Here is an 18,457-nt window from a genome sequence, read left to right on the forward strand (position 1 = left end):
TTGCATTACAGGCCTCCGGCCCTTTGTGCTAAAGTCAGTACAGAAAAATACATTTCAGTCCCAGATGAGCCCAAATTTATAAATGGCTATCTACGACTCATTCTCTACCCACACGATAAGATCATGTATTTCCATTCGTTATTTGGTGAGCCATTGACGGTTTCTGCTCGAATTTGAACTTTTGACTTCAAACGTATTCAGTGAATTGTATGCGCGAGCAGGCACACGTCGCAGAAACCGTCGACGGCCCAAGAGAAAATGGTTGAAACGAAATGTTCTTATCGTCGAGGTAATTAGCAGGCGTAGAGAATGAGTCTTAGATAGTCAATGATAAAGATGATACAAGTTCATTTATTCAAAAATAATATATTTCATTATTTTGCGAGCTAAATCAGAGACACCGATCGGTGTCGTAGTGAACTACCAAAAACGTCTATGAGCTGACTCGCAGCGGTTCTGTGGCGAAGACCCTTGACCAATGCGATCGCATAGACGCCACAGCAACGCTGCGATATCAGCTATAGAGTTGCTTGCTCTACGCTCTGCTGTTCCTAGTGTAACAAGTTTGAAATCGAATGCTGGGGCGAGTATTTTGGCCCGATTTTTGGCAATCCCTACAACTTTCGCGAAGGGATGTTATGTTTCAAAATATGAAAAGCCTGTAGTTTACATCTACCGCCACAACAAATTGTCGGTCGGAGTCGAACTCACAACGTACGTCCTTTTTAGAATAAAACAATGCAATTTACCAAATATAACAAACATTGGCCCTTCCAGGATTAATTGGGTGGATGGGAAATTTCATGTAACAAACCAACAACTCGGAAACTGAAGTATTTATTACAAGGCAGTTCATGACAGTTTTAGGGTCAGATACTTGGAACTGTAATCCACACTAACTAGACATCAGAATATACAAGTATACATGGTTTTTTCCCTTCCTTTCTTTCGTTATATCATAATAATTGACATGTTAATAAGTATAATACATTTGTAAAAACGTGAAAAAAGTAATGTCTGACAATATGAAAATTGACAAACTTGGAACACTTTTGATACGACTGCCGTATGACCTTTGACATTTGCATGTCATTTGCAGGTCACTGAATAAACAATATCTTATCTCAACAGACATTTTGCCAGTATACAAAAAAGAGGAAACGCTTTCACACTTAATCTCTAAATAAATTCACCAGATTTGTTGTTATTTTGTTCCTTGGTATATAAAACGCCTGGCAATCTATTCAATTGTCAATCGGATTACAGTACCAGGTCGCAAAATTCAAGTTAATGAAAAGGACTTATGAAACAGATTGTCACATAAAAACAATTTGTGTTTCGAATCCGTATAGTATACTCATGATGATAACATTATGTCCTAAGTATGTTATCTAGCTAAATAAGACGATATATTTCTGACTTTAAAATGGAGAGAATTTGCAAAAAGAGAGAATTTGGCGAAAAAAAGAAAACTGTGTTGTATGAGTACAGTATAATTGCAGAAAACAAAATGCAAGTAAACAATATATTCATGTTCATAATACATGCCATTGCTTTTTCACAATATATTTCTTTGGAGACCTTCAGTTCATAAAATATTTTTTGTATTCAAGTTTGTTGAGTTTCCGATTAATGGAATCACAAAGATTAGAAAAGAATAAAATACAGCTCATTAGCAATGGTCAAAGTGAAAAAATACTAAGCTCTCTTTTGGAGAATACAAACTACATTTTTATTTTGTGGAATTTGTTGCTATATGACATAAAACTTGTCCAATGACCATTTTCATTCAAGGTAATACATTACCAGGTCCATGGGACAAGACATTGACTGCTTACACTTCATTATGTTAGCTGGTTTGAATTTTTCTGTTTCAAACTCAATCTTTCTTTGGAGAAAATTGCATTATGAAAATAAGAGCTAAATTTGCTTGTCAACAAAAATGAACATATTTTTACAGACATAAGCTGAATTGAGCAGCTTTTGCTGGTAGATATTCAACATGTTACAGGCAGTAAAATTTGAAAGAATAAGCAAAAACAAACTCTGACTATGATGTTGATCACTAGCAAGTTTATTCAATTATTTACCAAAAGGAAAGGTTATTCATACCATACATTTGAAACATCCCGTTGTGCTACTATGGTGGATGGACCTACATACATGATACAGTTATTTGCAGTGAACTGTTGGCAGTACAGGAACTGGAAATACTGTCTTAATTGAGGCGTTGCCAACACTGTCAGTTGCGGTCAGTCACAAAGAAATAAACTCTACAAAAGTTCAATAATTGTCCGGAAGGAGGTCAAACGTAGTCAAAACAATACCACTAGATCTGCATAAATAGTGTTTGCATATAATACGTTCTCGACAGTTGAATGTGTGTGTGTTGATGTGTGCTGTCGCTTTGACTACGTCTAACCTCCTTCAAGACAATGTTTCAACTTCCCAGAGTGATTTAATTGTTACCGACTGATATTTCTGATCTTAAATAGTTACACTGGACAATGTTGACAACTCCTCAATTTTGACACTTTGTATAGTTCCGATTCGCCAGTGGTTCCAACGCAAACTACTGCAATTAAGGGGGCAGAATGCTCTTAAATAGAATGCTCCTCAAGGTCTGATACTTGAATAATACAATTTAACAATAATTTTAATCTCTTGCCTGTGTTAACCGTTTTGGAAGCGTTTGCCGTAAACGAAATTCTCAGTATATTTTATTTTTGATAAAACAAAAGAAGATTACGTTTAACCATGCTGATGGGGAAAGCAGCAAATCTTGAATTTCAACTAGTAGTAAGCATACTATGTAAATTGTTTGCACATGAAATTTGTTCAGTGACATCAGACTATTATCCGTGAATTTGAACGGTTTAAAGTTTCATCGGTTTCACTATAAAAAAATAGCGTTGTTTTAAAGTAAGTTTTGACGCGCATCCTACCTGAATGAAAATCTAACTCTCTTCTTTGGTGACTCCTGAGATTAATACCTAGTTTTTTTTAAACACATACAATTACGCAGACAGGTATATACACACTAACTTGAAGGATGCATTTCCGAATATACATGTGCAAGTATTCAAGAGCCAGGATCTATAGCTTTTGAAGATTTTTCACCGTTTTTGTAAATTATGTCTTGACAAATTATTTTCTACACCCAAAACATTTTGAAATATTCACCACATGGCTAGTCAACACAGTGTTTATACAAGGTAAAATGCACTGTTACTTGTACATTTGAATTTTAAACAAAACCTTTCAACAATAACCATGAAGTGTGCACATGTACAGGCTGGATTGGAAAGCAGAGTACTGTTTATCCAAATATGCCTTTTTAAGTAGAACAAAGACTATTGATGAAAAATAAAACAAACATATTGAAAAAATCAAGTGAAACTAATGACAGTTTAAAGAGAAATGATAAAGGGAAATAGATTTACAGTGCAAACGATTGTGACAATACATTCAAAAGTTGCAGATGTTGTCCCTTTCAGTTTCATATGACTCATATTAAAAGAAAAATCATCTTGCTTTTACTTTGAAAGTAAGAGCGTACGAAATGCATCTGTCACGAGTGTAAATAAACAACATGGACAACGGCACATATTTTTTCAAAATTTTGTCAAGAAGAAAAATATATATCATAAATTAGTACATTCTCTGGATTACAATGTTTGTGAACCCTATCACCACAATAGTTTCGTCCTATCCAATTGTTTGCTATGGCAAAGTTGGACCTCTACCAAAGAAGGTATAGTAGTAGGGGCTATTCTTCAGCATCTCTAGGGCGGTTTGTGAGCTTATTGCCCGACCAAGCATTACATAAATGTCATAATGTGAAGGAGTTACAACTGTATTTGTATCTGAGATACAATACAAATCTATTCAATTCTCATTTCCAGTGATGTAAAAAAAGAAACGTATTCAATGGTACTGAGCATAATTGTAAAGCGGAGTCATCTGAACAATTCTTTGTAGGATGTTTACCAAAAGCAGAAGTGAACGAATCCAAAGTCATTCAGCACTTGCCAGTCCGGTGAACACTGACATGAGCTGCTTGAATGATATCATCTGGGGAACTGAAAGTAAAAACAGAATGGGGTTCTTTAACCAAACACTCAGAATGCGACAATATATAGTTATTTAGGCTTTCAGCTGAGTGGTCCTTTAACAAAAAATGTCACTGCTCCTTCCCACTTTTACCAATCAGTTACAAATATTTACCAAAGGCAACTCCTTGAAAAAGACAATGCTTGTTGCTTTTTAAGGGCAGAGAGACAGCGTGATGCCCTTTAAGTCAATTAATACGAGTTATATTGATGTATACTCTGCTCGGTGTATGTATAACATATGAACGGATCAGAGACACTTATAGAGGTCCTGTATCACTGGTATCACTGTACACTGGTTTTCAACCTGTAGTTTGAATGCAATAAACAACCTGGAGACTAAAACTGTGCGATGTAGGATCCATTTGATTACTTAATACTATGAAAGTACCATACAGTTACTGTGAGACTGAACGTTTTTAAAGGATTGTTTTCAACTTTCTAGCAGACAACAGGATGCTCATGATGAGATATGGACACAATGAAATATGGATTCTATACAATTGCCATGTGCGCACTACTGTCAATCAGTAATGCATGTAAGATTGCCTTGGGCTTCTAAGATTTACTTCATATGTGTAGTATCCCACAAGGTTTCTACATGATTATTCTGTTGGACTGAAACTGTCCGATCCAACCCGGTGCATAGAAGATTAAACAAGTCCAACATAGGTATGCCAATGACTTGCTATATAGAGTTGACATGGGTTTCTACAGTCAATAGCAAGAATATGGAAATTAATACTGTCCTGTTCGATTACAATCGGCGCAATACTCAAAATATATTCCACTAATGTCAACAAAGAATCTCATTGGAATTCTGTAGGATGTATTTGTCCCTTAGACTCAAATGGGAAAAAAGCGTGAGGGGAAGACGTTTTAGAGGGAAAACATATCAAACTTTTCTGCCAGACGTATTCCCCTTTATGGAAACTAATGTTAATATGAGCTGTAGTCTGATTCTGTCTCTACTTTTCCGTCTGCCCTTCCATCACTACTTTAAACTAGTTCATCAGTGTATGAGCGATCCTCCAGAAAATCCTTTTGCTCCTTCAAAATGTGTTTTTTTGTCATCAATTTCCTCAAGTGTGTAATAATGAACATATTCTCCAGGTGCATTCTGGGACTCAGCAGTTGATGTCTCGTCATTTCCTGCAACTTCAGAGTATTGATTGTGAACTGTTGCCATGTGCGTATACTTTGGAATACTTGTGTTCCTGTTGCTCGCATCTGTATTATTTTCGTCATCACCATTTTGCACGTTTGTTGGATGTCGGTAAATTGTTAAAATAGTAGGTCCAGGAGTTCCCACTTTGGCCATCCCACACCCTGTGAAGACAAAGGGACTTGTAGAAATTATAGAACAAAGTAGAGGCTATTCATTGGTTTACAGTACTGAGATATCAGAATGACAAACACAAAGCATCAGGAATATTTTTGCAATTTAATATGCTAAAGCGTTGTTACAAAACACTTCAAAATACGCACACAGATAAAAACACAGCGTATCACCAGATTCATACTGGCAGTGGTACATGAGGCGATTGTTGGAGTACATACTCGGTGGTATTTCATATTTTTTTTCATATTTCATATTTTCATAATGTGTTTGAAGGGTAGAGTCTGATTGACATTTGACCTACCAATTATATAAATGTTAAAACCTGGCAGCAACAAATGTGTATTATATCGGACACATTAAAAAATCATATGTCAGAAGATTTCTTAAACGTATCAAACTTAATGAAAGATATCCGTAATATTTGATGTGTTTTCAAGTTTTATACGCTGCTCTGCACTTCTACATTTATACAGTCCTTGCTTTGAAAGATGACATACTTAAGTGTTCCCTATGTGTGAGTAAAATTCACTTTACTTTTACTGCTAAGTTACTCATAAGGTTTATTAGTTATCTTACCAAACGTTGCTGAAGTCTCAGTTCTTTCTTCTACTTCACCAACATTCTCATAGTAAACATTTCTAAATAAGGAATGAAAACGGTTGTGCAATTATAAAGTCCCAGTGGCAAAAATGATAGAAATTAAATAAAAACAACAACAAAAACCCTCCTCAATAAGATTGCTTTCATTGTGGTATGGCTGTTATGTAGTGTTAACATAAGAAATGATACCCACTTTTAAGAATTTTTTGATCAATCAACCACACTGTGCAATCGGGAAAGGGTCCTAAACATAGATGAGTAAAATATTGATGAATGCCAATGTACATGGGGAAATTCATTTATGCTGGCTTAAACGAAGTTAATTAGCGAATCCAATCTTGAGTGAGCAAGGAACTTAACAACTGCTACATCATATTTGGTAATTGTTATGGCTAGTTTGATTTTCCAGATTCAGTTTTTTATAAAATGATCCTCTACAGTATGTACAAGTTCACTGATCGAGTTGCCCTACGCAAGAATGTAATACCAGCTTAAATGAAAGTGAGATTATCTCACACCTATATAGATAAATAATACATTTTTCTACAAATATGAATTTTTTGAGCTTGTAGAGTACCACTACGCCTCATGAGTAACTCTATACACACCACATGACACTGTTATCATGTATCAGATAAACCAAACCTATTTAAACTCACCTTTTATTTACTGTTCTTTTTTCTGTTCTCTTCCTCCAGCACACAACACATACTATTGCATTTACGGTTATCAGTAATACAGGAAATGCACAAACACTAATGATCCATGGCAGATGATCGTCTTGGTCTCGCTGCTGTGGTCGTCCCTGCCTTGTAATTTCAGAGGTTTGTGACATCGATGTACTATCTGTATTTAAAAAGTATACGAATTTTAGCGGATAAAGGATAAACCTCGAATTGTAAATCCTTTGAACCCCGTTAGGGGATAATTCAAATCATGATGTTATGGGTCATTAAAGGGTAAGATTTCATTTAGTGTTTATGCCGAATGGCATTAAGACAATTTATAATAAATATATTCCTGCTTAACTTAATTTTCCCTACACATTATCTTTGCTGGCTTTTTTAGCAACTGTCTACCCGCCTTCTAAGGGTGGCTAAATTTTTGTTGGGGCAGATTTACAATAGTCCGTTATTTAGACTACATTGGTTGAAATATTGGCGATTTTGGATTTCAGCACAAATATGTCAGATAAACTATAAGAAGGTATGCAGTATGCAAGACGTTATTTATCAGAGCAGGCACTAAATATTCTTAGTTAGACAATGTTTCAAAAATATCAAATGACCATTTGTCGTTTCTATGACTTCCCTTCACTAAACATTGTAAAAGCTACTATGTAGCTTGTAGACTCAGACTATATTGCAGATACGTTGTTATTTTCGACGTAGGGTATCAGGACCAGGTATATATTCAATTGTTGCAAAATTGTAGAATGTACAATCGTAATAACAACTGCGTAAATAAATTGAATTTAGATCAATAAGGTAGTCAATTGTCAACAATAAAAAAGCAAAAGCAATGCTTTTGACGAGCTAAGTGATTTCGAAGCCACATAAAGTGTGATCGATTGTGAGAATATTTTACATTTATTATATATGCTATGCCTGCATTGCCATTCTGCTATTGCTTAGAGTGTATTGCCGTACTTTAACATGTTCAAATAATTATTATATTTTCACTGTACACGGACTACTTACAGCTAGAAGAACGCTTGACCTTTGTGGCATGTTCATATACATAATACGGCTGAGCGAATAGCACTTTAATGCCACTCTGAAACGTCATCGATACTTGTAGTCAAAATCGTTTACCGAAACGGTTTAACAAAACCAAACAAATAAACAAAAATATCGAAAATTTGTACATATTGCGGACCGACACACTTTCATCATGCGGCTGGTTCCACCCCATGAGGCATTTTTACATGTATATCGTCTACGCTACAGACGATTACGGTCCAGGTCGACAGTGCATAATGACATAACCGCTATACGACAATTTACCTACTGACGAGTTTAAATATTTGGATAGTCAATTATATAATGTATAGCCATAAACTAAGCCACACAAAATCCACCACACTGAAAAGAGCGTCAGAAAAGCTGCATCTATTATATTTCCGATTTGTACAGTACGATTCACAGGTCATGATCGTGTCTCGTGCTGGTTTCGGATGCAATGTAAGATACTCCGGAGAAAGTCAAACTTTCCTTTAGTTTGTTGAAGCAAGTTAGTTCTATTATGACAAGCCAGTAACGAAAGAGTACGAGCAAACGAGGTAAATGCCTTTGAAATGTTTAATTCTATGGCAAAAATGTACATGACCGAGTTTAAGAGGCTATATACAATGTACTCACTTCACGATTTTCCCTAATACACTAGAAAATTCCTTTCGAAGATGGTAAATTCGGAATATTTGACGTCTATCGACATACTCTTTGCTCTGCTGTTCATACTCGATCGAGCTTGACATCGAACGCTGGCGCAATAATTTTGAGCCGATTTTTGGCGAGCCCCATAACTTTCGCGAAGAGGTGAGGTTGCCTTTAAAACCACGAAAACAGCCGTTCAGCCTATAGTTTACATCTACCGCAATACTAAACTTAAACGTAAACGTTCTTTAAATTGTCGAAACCTGTGAACATCTTAACATTTAAATTATTTGCTTTAAAAGTGTACCATAAATACTCCCTTGAAGTGGAATTGTCCAACAGCGCAATAATATCAACAAGTGATACGGTTACCATCACTCCTTAGCAACCAGCTTGTTATGTACACCGATGAGCAAGCAAGGTCAGTTTCAGTCCATGGTTAATTTCTGAACGCCCTTAGGGAAAACAGTCATAAGCAAAGTATGCATGTATTATAACAGGTTTATTTCACTGAGTTTGTGTCCGTTTATCATCGTATTCTCGCGTCGTATTCTCGTGATGTGTGCTCATTTGACTCCTTGCTGCGCAACTCGCCAACTCGAAATATTGACACATAACCCTAATGCAACGCGGCATCGACCAAACGTCATGAAATAACCCGTAAATATTTCAGCAGGCTGTAGGACATATTTTAAAGATTATAAGTATTCCCATTCTTTGCAATAAATAAAATTTTCATATACATGTCATTTTAATTGGGAATAGAAACAGAATTATAGAACATGTATGTTGCCCGTTTCCCTTTGTGTGTACACTTATTCAGATTAAAAAGAGATGACTCTGCTGAAATGTTTTGTATGTTTTTATCTTGTTTGTTGACTGAAACCAAATAAAATTAGAAACTTTAATATTCACTAAAATCCGATTTGCATTTTGGACATTTGTGAAAATTAAAGAGTAGCAGTTAAGGATTAATGTTCAGTTACCTGAAAAAAGTATCAAATTTTCATAGATGTTGTCACTTACATGACATTGGTGTTGTGCAATCCTTGTTACAGGTACATCCTAATTCATGATGACAGATCATACGTTCACTACACTGACATTTCTCCCGACAGTTGTAACCATAGTAACCAGCTGGACATTTTATATCACAGTTTTCTCCATGATAACCAACACGACATGCTGTACAATCGCCGGTGATATGGTGGCACGTTTCAAATCCACATACATCAGAACATGAAAGCTTACAACTATATCCATACTTGCCAGTCTCACATGGCAGATTGCACTGTTCTCCTCTGTATCCCTTGATACACCTGTCACATGTACAGTTTTCAATATTGCAGATATGATGTTCATCGCAGTCACTATGTTCTCTACACATATCTGTATTGAAACGAGAGTCACATGTTTCGGGAATTGATTCATTGCATTTATTTCCTGTCCATCCAGGCGTACAGTCACAATCTCCAGGTACGTTGATATCGCAAAAATCACCATTAAAGCAATGTAGGCATTTGCCAGTGCAAAATGTTCCACTAGGAAAGACTAGACTTTCATCACAGTCTGTGCATGTCTCTCCAATCCAACCTCTTTGACATCTACATTCCCCCGTGTACTTCTGACATGTTCCATGATTGTAGCATGCACAATCATACTGGCAACTCGCACCATACATTCCTGGAGGACAGATGCATTCCCCAGTCCGTCTATTACAATATTTGTTCTCCTCACATGACAATTGCTTACATGGTTCCTTACAATCATGTCCCCAATTGTTCTGAACACATTGACAACCATAAACAGGATCACATTGTTCATATTGTTCACACTCACAGACATCTCCGCAACCATAACTATGTGAGCCTTCTGGACATTCTGAAAATAACCACAAATAAATCAATAAAAAGGCGGTAAAAATATTTGTACTTCAAAATATGATTTAAACTTTTCTAAATTCTCCCATCTGATCCCTAAAATAGCGTTTGGAATGACCTGTTATCAATAAACCTTGATCTTCAAATCACTAATTTTTACATGTTAAATAATATTTAGAAAAAAATAGTGCAAACATTATTTATTGATATTCAGTTTCGTTTACATTATAGTTGACATGTGAAAATTTGTAGGTTTTTCTTTGGGATTACGAATGAATAGACACTAGTGACAATACTCTATGGTTTACATCCAGAAACGCTGTCAGAAACATATCTTTAATTTATACATACCTATACATTTGCCGGCATTTAAATAAAATCCAGAACAACATCGAAACACCGTTGTTTTTCTGTGGAATAAATGAATGTATTATTGTAACTACGTGTTTGCCATTTAGAAGGAAGCCATATATCTCAGTCCCTGCCAGTTGAATTGACAAAATGTAGGGTTTTTATCATAAAATGATTCAAATCCAATGCTTAAATATTTCACATTGGGGTCTTTGCCAAAATCATTGAAAACAAAATTCAAATGGTGACAGCCTAAGAAATAGTATTTAAAATGAAAACACCAATTGAGACAGCCATTCTAAACAACTCCCGTATGCGTTGTGCTGGATAACTATCTGTAAGCATTAAATTAAGAATAATCAATGTTTCGTGGCAGTTGGTATTGAGTTGAATCAATATATCAAGCTTTATTTAGGTTTAATGACTGTAACTGACTTCGTGAATTTTGTTTGTTACTCCGAAGATAAAAATGTCTCTCACTGGTCCTCAAGCGTGTTCTGTAAAATTAACTTACCCTCTTTCATCGAAGAACCATTTACATACATGTCGCTGGTCCACTGTGTCTATATCAACAGGTCCGACTGTTCGTGTCAATGCATAAGTTACCTCAGTTTGAAAACACAGCCACTGAAGTATGACGAAAACTGATATGAAAAGCGTTGCGATGATCATGTTGTTCTCGTCCGCCATGAGAATTCATGTGTCACTTCGGTCACATCAGCGTTAAAAATCCATTGTGCTGAATCGTTGACGTTTAAAGGGCTTTGTCAAGTCGTGACGAAATTGCCCGAGAGAAAATTTAGCGCTGACGTTGCCTGCCCTGCCATGCGTGTCAGCATACCGCAGTCATTACTGTTAGTATACGTAGCTATTCATAGTCCGGATGACACGGACTCCGGGTTTACATGACAAATGACTTTTAGGGACTTCCTTCATCTCCAAAGTTTGCCTTCCGAGGGCACTTACTGTGAAAAAACAAAGAGTTCAACCAGTCACTGTTCAGCTTCGGTCTCTGGTTCTGACCGGCCTCGACAAGACTTTCTTTAGACCAATAATTTCAGGCCTGTCAGATGTCTGTAAAATCATATTTACAGAAGTTGAAGTTTCCTTATTTACTTGTTCCTTGCTCTTCTCATGTGATCCTACCTATGTAATTGTACTGTAATATTTGACCGTTGATGTAGACCGAAAATTACTTGTACCTCATCAAGTTTGTCTTTCCATTAAAACAGTCTCTGGTTATTGCAGCACCTGTCTATCTTCAGTTATTCCTTATAAGAATAAATAAATCTATGTAGAACTTCTACAGATACAATAATTTTACATGCATATAAAATGTTGTAATTTAGCTATTGCCATTAAAGTTCTAAAAGTTTCTAATTTTAATAAACAATCCATGGTGTTTTAGACAAGAATGCGCACAGCAACGTAGAAAATTAATGTTATATATTCCTGTATTACGTCACTATCCGTACAATTTCCTGCCAAAGGTACTCTAATAACACTCTATATACGATTTCATCTTTTAGGCATCGACTCATATCGCTAGTTATTCTACCAACCAGAGATTCCATCTGCCAAGACAGCATGTTTCATCATATTCCTTTTTCCTGACGACTTAAAGACCCTTTTCCCGCCAAAACAGCTTATCAAGGGGAACCTCACCTTCCCAAACCAGAGACACTTCTACATTCAACAGAGACACTTCATGTCTCTTTACTCCGACCGATATTGTATTTTTTCACATTCCTGGCTAATCGGATAGACAATGTTTGAAAAATCTATTCCACAACACTCTCACAAATTGTCCCACAAAATGTAAATGCGCGTACACGAAAGTTGCATATACTCGAGTTCTGATTGGATAATAAACGGCCATTCGCTCCAAGTACAAAATAGTATGTACGATGAGTAGCATACGGCCCAAACTACAAAGTAAGCAATGCCTTGGCAGACGACAGCGTTGTCTTAATTTAGGATACTAATGTACTTCGGCTTACAGACTCACAAAAGACAGTCGAATTTCCCAAATAGAGAACACAATCCACATAAATAAAAATTGAAAAGTTAAAGTAACCCTTCCCTCTGGGAGAAAAGGGCCGTGTTTCTCCTCCAATAGTCAAAACACGTTGATTTATTATTCAGATATGCTCTTCAAGGATACTTTAAAAGGATATGAACTTTCTAACTAACATTAACAATTCTTTCTATAAATAAAAAGACAAACACTCTTTTCGTTTCGTTTTTCCAGAAAAAAATAAATACACATTAATAGGTAGGGCTTTATGTATGAAATCCTACTGGCAATTCCCAGTGAAAACTGAGATTTTCTTTTTTCAATATCATCGAAAAGTAACGTCGTCATAATGAAAAGTAGTGTTAATTCAATTGCAAATAACAAATGTTATTCACTCATTATATTATTCACTCACGAACACAAATAGCATTTCTAATTTAGAAGACAATTTTTAATGCAAATATTCGTATATTAATTCCGGAACACAGCTTTCATCATTTTACCGCTGCATGATACCAGCATGATGACTAATGCTGCGCGGACTACAAATACTGCATCTAACTTGTAAATATAGTTTTATTCTAATGAAGTTTTATGACAGCTTTGTGTTATTTCAGTATTAAAGGACACGCCCGTGACAACTTACGTGTTGAATTGTATTGCTAAGGCTTGTCAATGCATAAATTTCAACCGGAAATCGTGTAGCAATTTCGCTGAAGGGAGGAAAATCCAAATTTTGGAAGGTTCAGCAAAACGCTTGTAACGTGACTACTATACAAATAATGACTATTGTGTGCTGTGCATGGTCGAATTTTTCTGGACAAGGGATCTCAGAAAAATATACTTTATTGGGATTTTGGACTTCTATAACTTAGAAAAAATAAAAATGTGAGGGTGTCTAAAACGCGAATTGTAGTCGAAACGGGATAAAAGTTAATATTACATCCGGTGTATCAGAACTAGGTAACCGAGACGTTGGATCAACGGATAGCCCACGGTCGTCATGATTATTGGACTTAGCTGACCTTGGACTAAGACTAAAACTGACTGCAGAGTCATTTTCATAGACGCTGCCTGACAAGGTTGATGGCAGCTGCCGTTTTTAACGTTGCTCACTGGTTCGAGTAGCTTTTCACGCTTAGCTCAATTACATGGCCACTAAAGTACACAATATGCCGTGTGTCAAACCCAGCATTATCTAGGAGGTTGCAAGCGTACTGAGTTCTGTTTTACGTCAATGTTATACATCAACGAAGCGAGCCGGGTTGTAAAACAACGTAATACTGCGCTGTGCACACTGCACCGCAGTATGTCGGACGCAGGGACAGATGAGCGCAAGCCAGACAGAGCAGACGACAGTGTATTAGGGAGGACATAAAAGATTTGATAAATCGTAAAGTGTAGAAATAACGAACGACGCGCAGATCACTAACATTTACTTTTTGGGCAAGGGCGAGAAGAAAGCTAACTATTAACAGCCGAGCCCGTTAATTTGGCTTTCCTCTCGCCCGCGCCCATATATAAACGTTAATGGTTAACAGGCGGAGTCTGTTATTCCAATTACATTATCAACGAACCTCCGAAACGTCAAAATTTACGAAAAGTTCCCATGCGAACGACAACGAGGCCCTAGAACCTGTCAGTGAGTAGTGCGCGCTGCAAATTTTTGGAAATCATGAAATTTCTTTTTAAAGAAGCGTCTAAACTTGACCCACAATGCTCCATTTCATTTTGCGGTTGATTATGATCTTTGTACAAATCACAATTTTCGTTTTAGCTGTAAAGTTACTCTGTTTACGATATTATTCATACTCACGGGCATAAATAAACGTTAATGGTCAGCGCGTCGTCCGTTATTTCTATATTTGTTGGCAGATACGTGGTTCAGCTCGACGAATTAAAACGCAATGGACAGGGCATGATAATATAATAGGACATTACCATCTATGTTGTGCGCAATTATCAAGATTTATCGTTGTGTGTGTTACATAGCTTTCCCCATAATTCGCCCCTTTTTACATGCACAGTCCTTTATTCGCTTACAAACAAAAAAAATTGTATTACCATGCTCTCTATTGGGCCACAATGCTGGATAATCAGATTATCAGTAAAAATCAGGGGTGTGACATCACAAAATTCACTGGGATTGACAAAGCTATAAATTTAATAGGTAAGTATGAGCATCTAGCCTCCTCATACATTATGTCAGTAACATTAGGGGTGGCACTGCCTCATTTGAAATAAGGTCACCAGATTTAAACATCGTAAGATTATATATATATATATATATATATATATATATATATATATATATATATATATATATATATATATATATATATATATATTTACATTTATATATATGAACATTTATACAAAAATAAGTGTATAATAATTATGACACTAACTTTTTTATTGTCCTCAGTGTCAGTATCTAGGCAAATATGATGCTACAGGTCATGCTAAAAGAAAAGATCTAAATATAATAGTGGAAAAGAGAGAAAAAATGACAAAATTGTGAAGTGGGTAGTGTACTTGCTTGTGTAACAGACAAAATGATGTCAGTGCGGTGTGTTTATTTCAGCTGCTCTTGTGGTTGATTATTTCCAGTTATCTTTGTGCGTTTTTTGCACAATATTCTGTTGTGAAGACCTTCATTCTATAACTTATGTGCTGTATGACTATTACAGATTGTACATTTTCAGCTAAATAAAATCAAAAATATACAATATTTTTATCGAAAGCTACTAAGCAACAGTCAAAGAGGAAATTGATTTATGTCTGCTTTAGGGAATACCTGCAACGTGTCGCCTATATGCCAATTTTACAGCTAAAAGTGGTAAATTGATGTAGTGCATTTGCCTTATAATGCTTGAGTGGGCTTAGCATTTACAAGAAACTTCTTTTAATAGTAACTATATAACCAAAATGACAAGAAAATGTTAGTAAATGCAAAAAAGTAGATATAAACCGTAAACACCTTCATACTGTAAAAAGGTGCAAATCAGGGGATGAATACTTAGTTTTTTTGAATATGATTCAGATACTGTTTAAAAAGCATATAATGGTACATTCCTTTGTTTCAATGTAGTGAATAAACAAAGATACAAAGTGCAGGGTACATGGATTTAACTGATTTTTTCACAAAATTCTCTTTATCTGCTGTACACAGAGACGGCGGCCATTGTTAGATACAAATATCAGTATTTTTGAGGCAATCTGTTTTTCTGTTACAAAATATGCACAATAGCACTTGAAATTTCTTCTTAACTACAAAATTTAAATACTTGAAGTTTCGTTTAAGGCTTGAGCAAATTTAAAAAGTAATGTCAGTTCGAAGATGTCTGATTCTTCTAGTTACATATCGAAATGTCTTCTCTTGTGACTCCAGTTAATTAAATTACAATGTTGTTAAATCGGTTACCATACTAGGAACAATTGGGGGAAATGACGTCAAGAAATCCACTGGTATCGACAATGCCATAATATAAAAGCCAATAATGCAACATGAAATATTATGATGTTCCTGTTATCGTATTACTACAGCAAAACTTTAACGTCATGAAATAATGAGATTGCTTATCTATAAGAGACATGCATGTTGTTAGAAACCTGCCTGACAGAAAAACATTAACTTTAATTTGTTATTCAACATCGGTGGTATTGAATAAAGTAAATGGCTCATAGGATAATGTAATATCAGGAGTATATCTTCAGGAAAGAGTGACTTCGCATTTTGGTTGTTATAATGACCATTTCTGTTGATTAGCGGACGCATGTTGATCATAATTTATTGAATAATGGATTTGTGTTTCGTTGAAATCGTGCAGCAATTTCGCTGAAGGGAGAAATTAAATCCGAATTTTGAAAGGTTCAGCAAAACGCTTGTAACCTGACTACTATGCAAATAATGACTAGTGTGTACTTTGCACCGTCGAATTTGCCTGGACAAGGGCTCTCAGACAAATATACTTTATTGGAATTTGGGACTTCTATAACTTTAGAAAAAATAAAAATCTCAAAGTGTCTAAAGTGCGAATTGTAGTCGAAATCGGTGATAAAAGTTAGTATTGTCGCGCGCCGATTACATCCGGTGCATCAGTACAAGGTAACCGAGACGTTGGATCAACGGATAGCCCACGGTCGTCATGATTATTTGACTAAGCTGACCTTGGACTAAGACTTTAACTGACTGCAGAGTCATTTCCGTAGACGCTGCCTGACAAGGTTGATGCAGCTGCCGTTGCTAGCGTTGCTGACTGGTTCGAGTATCTTTTCACGCTTAGCTCAATTACATGGCCACTAAAGTACACAATATGCCGTGTGTCAAACCCAGCATTATCTAGGAGGTTGCAAGCGTACTGAGTTCTGTTTTACGTCAATGGTTTCACTTATACATCAACGAAGCGAGCCGGGTTGTAAAACAACGTAATACTGCACTGTGCACACTGCACCGCAGTATGTCGGACGCAGGGACAGATGAGCGCAAGCCAGACAGAGCAGACGACAGTGTATTAGGGAGGACATAAAAGATTTGATAAATCGTAAAGTGTAGAAATAACGAACGACGCGCTGACCATTAACATTACTTTTTGGGCAAGGGCGAGAAGAAAGCTAACTATTAACGGGCGAGGCTGGCCGAGCCCATTAATTTGGCTTTCCTCTCGCCCGCGCCCATATATAAACGTTAATGGTCAACAGGCGGAGTCTGTTATTTCAATTATATTATCAACGAACCTCCGAAAACGTCAAAATTTACTAAAATTTCCCATGCGAACGACAACGAGGCCCTAGAACCTGTCAGTGAGTAGTGCGCGCTGCAAATTTTTTGCAAATCCGGAGATGTGTTTTTAAAGAAGCGTCTAAATTGACCCACAAATGCTCCATTTCATTTTGCGGTTGATTATGATCTTTGTACAAATCACAATTTTCGTTTTAGCTGTAAAGTTACTCTGTTTAAGATATTATTCATACTCACGGGCATAAATAAACGTTAATGGTCAGCGCGTCGTCCGTTATTTCTATATTTGTTGGCAGATACGTGGTTCAGCTCGACGAATTAAAACGCAATGGACAGGGCATGATAATATAATAGGACATTACCATCTATGTTGTGCGCCATTATCAAGATTTATCGTTGTATGTATTACATAGCTTTCCCCATAATTCGCCCCTTTTTACATGCACAGTCCTTTATTCGCTTACAAACAAAAAAATTGTATTACCATGCTCTCTATTGGGCCACAATGCTGGATAATCAGATTATCAGTAAAAATCAGGGGTGTGACATCACAAAATTCACTGGGATTGACAAAGCTATAAATTTAATAGGTAAGTATGAGCATCTAGCCTCCTCATACATTATGTCAGTAACATTAGGGGTGGCACTGCCTCATTTGAAATAAGGTCACCAGATTTAAACATCGTAAGATTTATATATATATATATATATATATATATATATATATATATATATATATATATATATATATATATATATATATATATATATATATATATATATATATATATATATATATATATATATATATATATATATATATATATAACTTTATTCGCTTACAAACAAAAAAAATTGTATTACCATGCTCTCTATTGGGCCACAATGCTGGATAATCAGATTATCAGTAAAAATCAGGGGTGTGACATCACAAAATTCACTGGGATTGACAAAGCTATAAATTTAATAGGTAAGTATGAGCATCTAGCCTCCTCATACATTATGTCAGTAACATTAGGGGTGGCACTGCCTCATTTGA

General features: G+C 36.0%; 1 long non-coding RNA gene across 1 annotated transcript; it reads right to left on the reverse strand.

Moving 5' to 3' along the window:
• Positions 1 to 10,147: 10,147 nt before the first annotated feature.
• LOC139123665 (uncharacterized) lies at positions 10,148 to 11,431 on the reverse strand. Its single transcript, XR_011549743.1, has 3 exons — positions 11,175 to 11,431; positions 10,661 to 10,719; positions 10,148 to 10,310 (listed from the first exon to the last, which is right to left on the reverse strand). It is a non-coding gene; the product is annotated as an uncharacterized lncRNA (long non-coding RNA).
• Between the last annotated feature and the right edge of the window lie 7,026 nt (positions 11,432 to 18,457).

Source organism: Ptychodera flava, assembly GCF_041260155.1.
Source record: "Ptychodera flava strain L36383 chromosome 23 unlocalized genomic scaffold, AS_Pfla_20210202 Scaffold_23__1_contigs__length_28996876_pilon, whole genome shotgun sequence".
Lineage (NCBI taxonomy): Eukaryota > Metazoa > Hemichordata > Enteropneusta > Ptychoderidae > Ptychodera > Ptychodera flava.